This window comes from Bos grunniens, chromosome 3, assembly GCF_055505025.1.
Source record: "Bos grunniens cultivar Pamir isolate PY7600 chromosome 3, Bosgru_T2T1.0, whole genome shotgun sequence".
Taxonomy (NCBI): domain Eukaryota; kingdom Metazoa; phylum Chordata; class Mammalia; order Artiodactyla; family Bovidae; genus Bos; species Bos grunniens.
The window spans coordinates 5,445,421-5,457,005 of record NC_141167.1 but is presented as its reverse complement, the minus strand read 5'-3'; the positions used below and the strand labels follow the sequence as shown (position 1 = coordinate 5,457,005).

Here is an 11,585-nt window from a genome sequence, read left to right as displayed (position 1 = left end):
TGGTGCAAACAGCACCTGAACCGGGCTGGGCTGGCCTTCCCTTCTCTTCGCCAGTAGTGGACTCCGTATTGGGTCCAAATCTGAGATGAATAAAAGCATGTGTCCTGCCCTAGAATACAGATAAAGACCCCTGGGATCGGGTGACAAAAGGAAGAGAATCCTCTATCTCCTTGAGTTTCTGATGTCCTGGGGGCCTGCGGCAAGAATGAAGCAGAGTGAGAATACCAACAGATACTTTCCGGAAATAAACCCATGCACATATGGCCAGTTAATTTACAACAAAGGAGGCACAGATATGCAATGGAGAAAAGAGTCCACAACAGACGCGGGCAGGAATACCGGACAACCACAGGCAAAGAGTGAAACTGGACCCCCATCTCACACCATGCGAGAATAAATAAAATACGGATTGCTGTTGTTTAGTTGCTAAGACTCATCTGACTCTTTCGTGACCCCATGAACTACAGCCCACCAGGCTCCTCTGTCCATGGGATTTCCCAGGCAAGAATACTGGTTAAAGTAAAGTGCTAGTCACTCAGTCGTGCCTGACTCTTTTTGACCCCGTGGACTGCAGCCCACCAGGCTCCTCTGTCCTTGAGATTTTCCAGGCAAGGATACTGAAGTAGGTTGCCATTTCCTTCTCCAGGGGATCTTCCCAACCCAGGGATCGAACCCAGGTCTCCCGCATTGCAGGCAGATTCTTTACCAGCTGAGTCACAAGGGAAGCCCAAGAATACTGGAGTGATCTTTCTAACCCGGGAATCAAACTAGGGTCTCCTGCACTGCAGGCAGATTCTTACCAACTGAGCTACAAGGGAAGGAGCGGGTTACTATTTCCTTCTCCAGGGGATCTTCCCAATCCAAGGACTGAACCTAAGTCTCCTTCATTGGCAGGCAGATTCTTTACCACTGAGGCACCAGGAAAGCCCCAAGAATAGATTAGAGACTTCAATGTAAGGCCTGAAACTATAAAATTCCTAGAAGAAAACACAGGCAATAAACTCTTTAACATCAGTCTGAACAATATTATTTTGGACTTCTCCCTGCACTGAAGAATTGATGCCATTAAACTGTGGTGCTGGAGAAGACTCTTCAGAGTCCCCTGAACAGCAAGGAGGTCCAACCAGTCAGTCCTAAGACAATCAACCCTGAATATTCATTGGAAGGACTGATGCTGAAACTGAAGCTCCAATACTTTGACTGATTTGAAGAGCCAACTCACTGGAAAAGACCCTGAAGCTGGGAAAGACTGAGGGTAAGAGGAGAAGGAGGTGACAGAGGATGAGTTGATTGGTAGGCAACACTGACTCAATGGACATGAGTTTCAGCAAACTCCAGGAGATAGTGAAGGACAGGGAAACCTGGCATGCTGCAGTTCATGGGGTTGTGAAGAGTTGGACAGGACTGAGTGACTGAACAACAACTGTAAGTAAAGGCAACAAAAGCAAAAATAAACAATGGAACGACATGCTTTTGCACAGTAAAATGATTAACAGGAAATGATTAACAAAACTAAAGGGCTACCTACTGAATGGGAGACAGTATCTGCAAATTATATACCTGAAAAAGGGTTAATATCCAAATTATATAAAGAACTTATCCAATCTAATGGCAAAGAACAAACAGCCTGATTAAAAAAATGAGCAGATGACAAGAGGCATTTTTCCAAAGAAGACATACAGATGGCCAACAGAGACACATGAAAACATGCTCAACATCACTAACTGTCAGGGAAATCAAAATCCAAACCACAATGAGATATCTCCTCAGACCTGTCTGACTGGGGATTAAAAAGACAAAAAAATAATAAATGTTAGTGAGGATGTGGAGAAATGGGAATCCTTGTACAATGTTGGAATGTAAATTGGTGCAGCCACTATGAAAAAGTGGGCAGATTTCTCAAAAAAATTAAAAACAGAACTACCATACAATCTGGCAATCTCATTTTGGGTACTGATCTGAAGAAAACAAAAATATTCAAAAAGATACATGACTCATTATTTGTAATATCTGACATACAGAAGCAACCTAAGTGTCCACGCAATAGATAAATGAATACGGATGATGAATATATACAACATACACGCACGTGGAATATTACTCAGCCACACAAAAGAATGAAGTCCTGCCGTTTGTGGCAACAGGCATGGACCTGGACAGTAGTATGCTAAGTGAAATAAGTTAGACAAAGGAAAGCAAATAGCATGTGATTTCATTTATATGTAGAATCTAAAAATCAAAACACATGAACATCAAAACCGACTCCTCGTTAACAGAGGACAAAGTGGCCGTGGCCAGAGGAAAGAGGGACGGGGTGAGAGAAATGGGCAAAAGCGATAGAGAGATACCAACGTCCAGTTATAGAATAGTAAGTCACAGGACTGAACTGTGAGGCCTAGGGAGTGTAGTCAATTACACTGTAAAACCTTTGTGGGGTGACCATTTCTAAACGCGTGTAAACGTCAGATCACTATGATGCACACCTGAAGGTAGTACGATCCTGCATGCCAATCACACTTCAGAAAAAAAAGAAAAAAAACTAAAGGTTCCCAGTTAACCAGACTCTAAAATCCTATTTAACAGAAAATGGTGATTCTTTTCCCCCCAAAGCCTCCTGAGCTGGATTTCTAAGTCACAAGGTTATTCAGAGCGTCCTCCCCACGCTCATCCCCCTGCTCAATCTGACAGCCTTCCATGCACGCCTGTATCAGGATCACTGCTTTCCCTGCTTTGTAAGTATCTTCCTGGAATAACACACACAGTACATGGTGGGCGGTACCCACTGCCCCAGGGATCTCCTGAATTCTCCCCCTGCAGCTGCCTTAAGACTGGGACCCTGTGGGCTTTCCAACGGCACTGCTTTTCCAGATCATACTTTTAACAGACTAATTTCAAGTTTGTAAATCTGAATGAGACAGGCTGGGACCTGGGACCCTTTGCTGCAGTGCTCGCACCTGGACAAGTCTCCTCCAGAAACAAATCACAAAGAAACTATAAGGGACTAAAAATAACTGTGTGCGTGTACAGTGTGGTCAGTTACAAACAAGATGTAGAGAGACCGAACACCCAGCTGCCACTCTGAGGTTGTTGTTTAGTTGCTAAATCCTGTCTGACTCTTCTTGCAACCCCATGGACAGCGGCACACCAGGCTCCTCTGTCCATGGAATTCTCCAGGCGAGAACGCTGGAGTGGCCATTTCCTTCTCCATTTCCATTCCCAACCCAGGGATCGAACCTGCATCTCCTGCACCGTGTCTCCTTTACCACTGTGGTGTTGGAGAAGACTCTTGAGAGTCCCATGGACTACAACGAGATCAAAACAGTCCATCCTAAAGGAAATCAGTCCTGAATATTCATTGGAAGGACTGATGCTGAAGCTCCAATACTTTGGCCACCTGATGTGAAGAAGTGATTCATTGGAAAAGGCCCTGATGCTGGGAGAGACTGAAGGCAGGAGGAGAAGGGGATGACAGAGGATGAGATGGTTGGGTGGCATCACAGACTCGACGGACATGAGTTTGAGCAAGCTCTGGGAGTTGGCGATAGACAGGGAAGCCTGGTGTGCTGCGTCTATGGGGTCACAAAGAGTAGGGCACAGCTGAACTGAACTGAACACCAGGGAAGCCTGACGCTCTGAGGAGATGAGAGAGCAAAAGCAAGGTTCTGGGGGCGTGTTCCTGCACACACCACCGCCTTAGGGGTTGGCAAACCACCTAGGCCACCCCTCCAGCCCCATCCCTGGACACACCCCTACCCTCACCCTGTATAAGGAACCAGCTCACACCCCCCACCCCCACCCTGGGAGTGAGCAAGGAAACCTGTTCCTTGTGTTTGCTCCCCTTGCTGCAGCAGGGCCCCAAAAAAGCCTTGCCTGAACTTCTCCTCCTCCCTTATCAATTTCTGTCAATTGAGAAGGCCGAGGGGTCGGGAATGTAACACGAACAGCACAAAACAAGGGCCAGAAACGTTTCTCCTTTGAAATCAGTGCCGTGCGCATGCTGTTAGGCAATGACGTATTTTGAAATATTCTGTGCTTTGTTACATAGAAAAGTCATCACGGGTCCTGACAGTCATCCTTTGCACAAAATTATTCTGTCATTATGACAGTGCAACGTAATTCTCCAAGATGATAAACATCAGCCACCATTTCTTGAAGGCAACCTGTCCAAGCTCCAGGCTGGGTCCGGAAGCCCTTCTAACAGCTCTGGGAAATAGGTGGCACCATCCTTTTTCTACAGAAGGAGCAGCACAGCCTCGGAGGGCAGGTGAGTGTGTGGCTCAAAGTGTCCCCACCCCCGCCCCACATGGCCAAGGGCCCACCGAGATGCCTGTCTCTTCATCCATCCTGCTGAGCAACCCTTCAAAGCCTGCAGAGACATGCATTCATTTCTAAGATGCTGCTGCCCCCAGACACTTAGGGAACATATATATATACTTTTTTTTTTTGCATTTAAAAACTAAAACGAAACTAATTAAAAAGTAGAGACATCACTTTGCTGACAAAGTTCTGCATAGTCTTTGTATGGATGTGAGAGTTGTTTTTCAGTAGTCATGTACGGATGTGAGAGTTGGGCCATGAAGAAGGCTGAGTGCTGAAGAATTGATGCTTTTGAACTGTGGTGTTGGAGAAGACTCTTGAGAGCCCCTTGGACTGCAAGGAGATCCAACCAGTCAATCCTAAAGGAAATCAACCCTGAATATTCACTGGAAGGACTGATGCTGAAGCTCCAGTACTTTGACCACCTGATGCGAATAGCTGACTCACTGGAAAAGACCCTGATACTGGGAAAGATTGACTGCAGGAGGAGAAGGGAGTGACAGAGGATGAGATGGTTAGATGGCATCACCGACTCAATGGGCATGAGTTTGAATAAACTCTGGGAGAAAGTGGAGGACAGGGAAGCCTGGTGTGCTGCAGTCCGTGGGGTTGCAAAGAGTTGGATGTGACTTAGCAACTGAACAACAAAACAAAGCAAAACAAACCCCCGTATATCAGAGCAAATCTGTGTTTTAGTACATTTACATCTAGAAAACAACCAAAGGTCATTGGGAGCCAAACATGATGAATACGGCACAGAACCAAGCTGGATACTGTGGTTTGGGGTTGAAATCCAAGTGTGATCGTAAAGACCATTTCATTTTGGTTCTCGGTTCATTTTGGCTCTGACAGCAGTTCTCAAAAAGGAGCCTGAAGTTGAGGACAGGGGACCAAGGGGAGCCCCTGGAGAGAGCTGCCTTTCCGGAGCATTCACTGGTCTCCCAAACTCCTACCTGGGGATTTGTTAATAAGAAAGACGTCCAATTTATTGACCAAAAAATCATCTATAATGTAGCTTGTTTCATGTTAGAATTTGAAAATGAGCAGGGTTTTATGGTGTTTTGAGGATTTAGCTGATGTATTTCGAAGTGTCAGTTCCTCCTCTATAATAAGTGTCCCCTAGTGTTCTTTATTATAATGCAAACATTGATAGCTTCAGGGTAACATAAAATACACCATGGTCATGGCAGTAGGACACATTATTTCAAAGGGATCCACAGAAGAAAATGTATTACATTCATTAAGTTTCCTCCTTGATCCACTCCATTGGCTCTGCCAATTAAAATAACTGCACATGAATTTTTAGAGTGCTATTTATTTTCCTTTGTAGATTTTAGAATATAAATATTTTAAATGGCAATATCAAAAAATAATTTATATGGCAATGGTAAAGGCAACATTTGGTCAGGAACTAAGGACATAATGATGTCTTTTGCTCTAATTCTGGATTCAGTTACTAAATAGTCACCCCTGGAAATATGCCAGGCTTCCCACAAAGATATAAACACTGTTTTAATCAGAGAAGGCAACAGTTTATATATTGACAAAACAAAATAAAATAATGGAAAAATGAAATTTTAAAATGAGTAGACACTATCTTAATTAGTGATATAGTGGAAAATAGACTTAATTGAAAACATTCCTAGGATTTGGGGTAATGGATTTTTATGGTTATCAGCCAGCCAACAGAAGATACCATTCTTTTAAAAATTGGATCCATACATTTCTCAATGGTGTACAATTTCATAGAACACGTAACACCAAGAGAAGACATGCTTGGAGGAAAAGCAAACTGGAGAAAGCCACATGTAATACAAAACAGACAAGCGGTCCTGGTTTCCACTGCCCAAACCCTGTATCGCTGAAAAATTAAAACAGACTTATTTTATGTAAGCTGAGCAAATATAAACGGCAAAGTAAAACAGAAAAATCACAATGAAAAACAAGCAATTCTATCTTTATTTGGTATCAGTGTAAGCCATTAAGACTTTACCATGGAAAAATAGCATTTGGCCATTCTCTAAGTTTCTGTATACTACACGTAGGTTTTTAGTAAATGTTGGCTGAATTAAATTAAATGGAAATGGTTAAGTCAAAAGTGCTTCTTATATAAAATTTCATGTTAAACTTAGATTATCTTAGATTGAATCTTCTGACTGCTAGCTTAATTTTTGAAGTAGAAAATTGGAGATAACCACTGTTTTTATCAGTACATCTCTTATCTGTGTTTCTCTAATGAGTGGAACAGAGAAATAATTTTGTACCATTACCTGTCCACCTATGTATATATATCAAACAATTCAGAGATCTGAAAAGAAAAATTTGATAATATTCTTTGGCCATTTGCTTTTATTTTTAAATATGTGTCTTTTCCCAGTTAATGCAGTAAAATTTAAACAGTTTGGAAAATACAATCAAAACAAAAAACTTTCAAAGTCCTGACATTTAGGAGGAGCATGACTTAAACTTTCTTTTTTGTGTGCATAGATATACGTTACATATTTAGTTTAACTCATATTATATGTGTAATTCTAAATCCTGTATTTTCACTCTGAGCATTTTCACATCAGAAATAAGTCATAAACATTTTGTTAATGGTGGCATATCATTACTTTAATGTAAGTCCGCCATAAATCATTTAACTCCATCCCTACTCTAGAACACTAGGATTATTTCCAATTTTTCGTTAATAAAAACAACACTGTAGGAAATGTCTATGCACATAAACCTTTATTTCTGATGATTTACTTAAGATAGAAATAGAACTGGAGGAAAGGATGTATTTTCATGACCGTGTTGCCTCTTTCAGAAAAGCTGAATCAGTTTAACTCACCGTGTATGAGAATAAACACCTCATCACACTCTTATCAGTAATTATAACTTGATTTTACATTTCAGTCTTTAATCCATTTTGAGCTTATTTTTGTATATGGTGTTAGTATGTGGGCGCTCAGTTGCTTCAGCGGTGTCTGACTCTCTGCAACCCCATGGACTGTAGCCCGCCAGGCTCCTCTGTCCAAAGGATTCTCCAGGCAAGAATACTGGAGCAGGTTGCCATTTCCTTCTTTAGGAGATCTTCCTAACCCAGTGATTGAACCCACGTCCTCTGTGTGTCCTGCACTGGTAGGCAGATATTTTGAATGTTCTAATTTCATTCTTTACATGTAGCTGTCCAGTTTTTTCAGCACTACTTATTGAAGAGACTGTCTTTTCTCCATTTATACTCTTGCCTCCTTGTCATAGATTAATTGACCATGGTCAATTAATGGGTTTCTTTCTGGGCTTTCTATCCTGTTCTGTTGACTTATGTGTCTTTTTTTGTGCCAGTACCATACTGTTGTGATTATAGTAGCTTTGTAGTATAGTCTGAAATCAGGAAGTCTGATACCTCTAGCTCTGTTTTTCCTTCTCAAGATTGCTTTGGTTATTTAAGGTCTTCTGTGATCCCATACAAATTAAAAAAACTTTTCTCCTAGTTCTATGAAAAATGCCATTGGTAATTTGATAGGGATTACACAGCAAAGGTCCGTCTAGTCAAGGCTATGGTTTTTCCTGTGGTCATGTATGGATGTGAGAGTTGGACGGTGAAGAAAGCTGAGCGCCAAAGAATTGATGCTTTTGAACTGTGGTGTTGAAGAAGACTCCCGAGAGCCCCTTGGACTGCAAGGAGATCCAACCAGTCCATTCTGAAGGAGATCAGCCCTGGGACTTCTTTGGAAGGAATGATGCTGAAGCTGAAACTCCAGTACTTTGGCCACCTCATGCGAAGAGTTGACTCATTGGAAAAGACTCTGATGCTGGGAGGGATTGGGGGCAGGAGGAAAAGGGGACGACAGAGGATGAGATGGCTGGATGGCATCACCGACTCGATGGACGTGAGTCTGAGTGAACTCCGGGAGTTGGTGATGGACAGGGAGGCCTGGGCGTGCTGCGATTCATGGGGTCGCAAAGAGTCAGACATGACTGAGTGACTGAACTGAACTGAACACTGAATCTGAGGAGGGCATGGCAACCAGCTCCAGTATTCTTGCCTGGAGAATCTCATGGACTGAGGAGCCTGGCAGACTGCAGTCCATAGGGTCACAAAGAGTCAGACTGGACTGAAGCAACTGAGTGTACAGCGTTCACACCAGGTCCATAACCTGCCTTGTGTAGTACGGTCGCTGGAGAAGGAAACGGCAACCCATGCCACTATTCTTGCCTGGAGGATCCCATGGACAGAGGAGCCTGGTGGGCTACAGTCCATGGGGTCACAAGAGTTGGACACAGCTTAGCAACTGAAGAGAGAGAGAGTACGGTCGTTTAACAATATTAACTCTTCCAATATAATTATAACTTGAAAAAACCTCCCTCCCCAATAAGACTGATAAAACTTGCCTCTGTTACCAGTTCTAAGCTATACATTTTTCATGGTTTAACATATCTGAAATTAGGGATATACGTATTACAAAAAGGGAGGTGTTTTATTTGCCCAAACATTTTCTTTCACTTTCCATCATGATGTATCCTATAATGAATGAAATCTTAGATTCAAGGAAATACAGTGTCTCATTAAATTTTTAACGTGTAGTTTTTTGACATGTATTAATACAACAGTCATGATTCATATAAAACCATTTCAGTATACATTTCAATGTCTCAGTGAGCTAAAAAAATTTTTTAACTGTGGTGAAAAACACGAAACATAAAATGTGTTACCTTTACCATTTGTAAGTAAACCATTCAGCAGTGTTGAGTATATTCATGTTGCTGTGCAATAGATTCGGAGAGACTTTTTTATTTTCCAAACTGAAAATTTATACCCATTGAACAACTGCTGGCTTGCCTCCACCATGCCCCTGGCATCCACCCTTGTGGATGGGTGGTTCCCGTTTCTATGGGTCTGACAACTTTAGGTCCCCTATAAAGATGGCAGCGTGCAGCATTTGTCTTTTTGTGACTGGCCTGTTTCACTTAGCCTAACACCCTCAGAGTTCATCCCTGTCGTAGCGTGTATCAAGATTCCCCTCTTTTAATGGCTGAATAATATTCCACCCAGCACCGCCTTAAAATCATAAAGATCTGTAACAGCTGGCAGTGACTCACCAGTGTGATGCTCGCAGTGCCCCACCAACTAAGAAACAGAAGAGGAGCTGTGATCCCAGGGGCCCTCAGTCCCCCACAGAAATGTCGACTCGTTTTTGAAAATCAAAGATGAAAGAGAAATCAAGAATGCAGGTGACCAAATCAGGGTACTTCTTGAATCACATACCCCTCTGGGATGAGTCACCATATTCTTTGAGACAGTAAAGGTTGGACACCACAACTGAAATCTGAACACAGGTGCAGTGGGCACACGCCCCTTCACCAGGGAAAGACACTCTTCCAGGTGTTGGCACCACGGTGCTGAATCCCTCCCTCAAGCAAAATAACGCCTGTTTTCCATCCTGTGCTGACAACAGATGATGCATTGGGCCAAACTGGTGGAGCAGTCAGGATGTGGGGCAGAGGAAAACGTGTGTGCGTGCTGAGTCATTTCGGTCCGACTCTGTGCGATCCTATGAACTGTAGCCCACCAGGCTCCTCTGTCCATAGGATTCTCCAGGCAAGAATACTGGAGTGGGCTGACATTTCCTTCTCCGAGAGCAAAATGCATGCTATTCTGAAATGATTTATCGCATCACCTGGCATTTAGACAGATCATGAAAAAAGTGATGCAAGAGCAGGGAGTGGGTTCTGCAATCAACCAAAGATGAGACTGCTTACATTTTCTGAGGTTTTAGGATTTAAAGTAAACGGAAAGATCTTACCAGTGACATTATCGTATACAGAAAAAGTAGCATTTGGTCCCACACTCAGGCCATTGCTCCATGACTTTCATCACTTTTGTTTTAAAAAACACAGAGTGGACCCTACAACTCCCTGATTACCATCAGACTAGGGCAAAGCTTCCCTCATAGCTCAGTTGGTAAATAATCTGCCTCCAATGCAGGAGACCCTGGTTCAATTCCGGGGTGGGGAAGACCCGCTGGAGAAGGGATAGGCTACCCACTCCAGTATTCTTGGGCTTCCCTTGTGGCTCAGTTGGTAAAGAATCCACCTGCAATGTGGGAGACCTGGGGTTGGAAGATCCCCTGGAGAAGGGAAAGGCTACCCACTCCAGTATTCTGGCCTGGAAAATTCCATGGACTGTATAGTCCATGGGGTCACAAAGAGCTGGACACAACTGAGCAACTTTCACTTTCACTGTCAGGGCAAAGCCGATGCACACCACTTTCGTGATCCTCGCATGGGGCTGTACGCAGCTCCCCACCCCACCAAGCTGCCATGTGGACAGTCCACATGGCAAGGGGCTGGGGGCCACTTCCAGCTAACAACTAGGAAAAAACTGAGGCATTCAGCCTGGCAGCCCACCAGGAACTGAATCTGGCCCACAACCACACAAGCTCGGGCACTGTTTCTTTCCCCGTTGAACCTCAGGTGAGACTCCATCCCCAGCCAACACCCAGACTGCCGCCTATGAGCCCTTGAGCAAAGGACTCAGCCAAGCCCAGACCCCTGACCCACAGAGACTGAGGGAACAGGTTTGTGCTGTTGAAGCTGCTAAATCTGTGGTAATTTGTGGTCCGCTGCAGGAGAGCCCAGCCTAGCGCCTCCACCTGGAGAGCAGCCTCTGGGACCCCCAGGAAGCAAATTAAAGCACATGTAACCCGAAGCAATGGCACCCCACTCCAGTACTCTTGTCTGGAAAATCCCACGGATGGAGGAGCCTGGTGGGCTGCAGTCCGTGGGGTCGCTAAGAGTTGAACACGACTGAGCGACTTCACTTTCACTTTTCACTTTCACATACTGCAGAAGGAAATGGCAACCCACTCCAGTGTTTTTGCCTGGAGAATCCCAGGGATGGGGGAGCCTGGTGGGCTGCCGTCTATGGGGTCGCATACAGTCGGACATGACTGAAGTGACTTAGCAGCATATCTGTTCAACTCTTGATTCAGTAATCATCAGATGCCCTGGAGGAGGGCATGGCAACTGACTGCAGTACTCTTGCCTGGAGAATCCCCATAGACTGAGGAGCCTGGCGGGCTACAGTCCCTGGGGTCACAAAGAGTCAGACATGACTGAGTGGACTTTCACTTCACTTCATTTCATGGAGATCACTCAGGAGAAGGCAGTTATATTGGGACAAGTCCATTCTCCTGGTCATGAGTACTAACAGACATTAACAGAGTGGAGGCCACAGCTGACACTGGTGAGCAGCTCACAGCTTGTCCCCGCTTCAGAGCAGC

The 11,585-nt window shown here is 44.1% G+C and overlaps 1 protein-coding gene across 5 annotated transcripts in view; it reads right to left on the bottom strand.

Annotated features, from left to right (window-relative positions):
- The window catches only part of DRC11 (dynein regulatory complex subunit 11), a 187,615-nt gene that overhangs the window by 153,195 nt on the left and 22,835 nt on the right, over window positions 1–11,585 (bottom strand). The window lies entirely within an intron of this gene.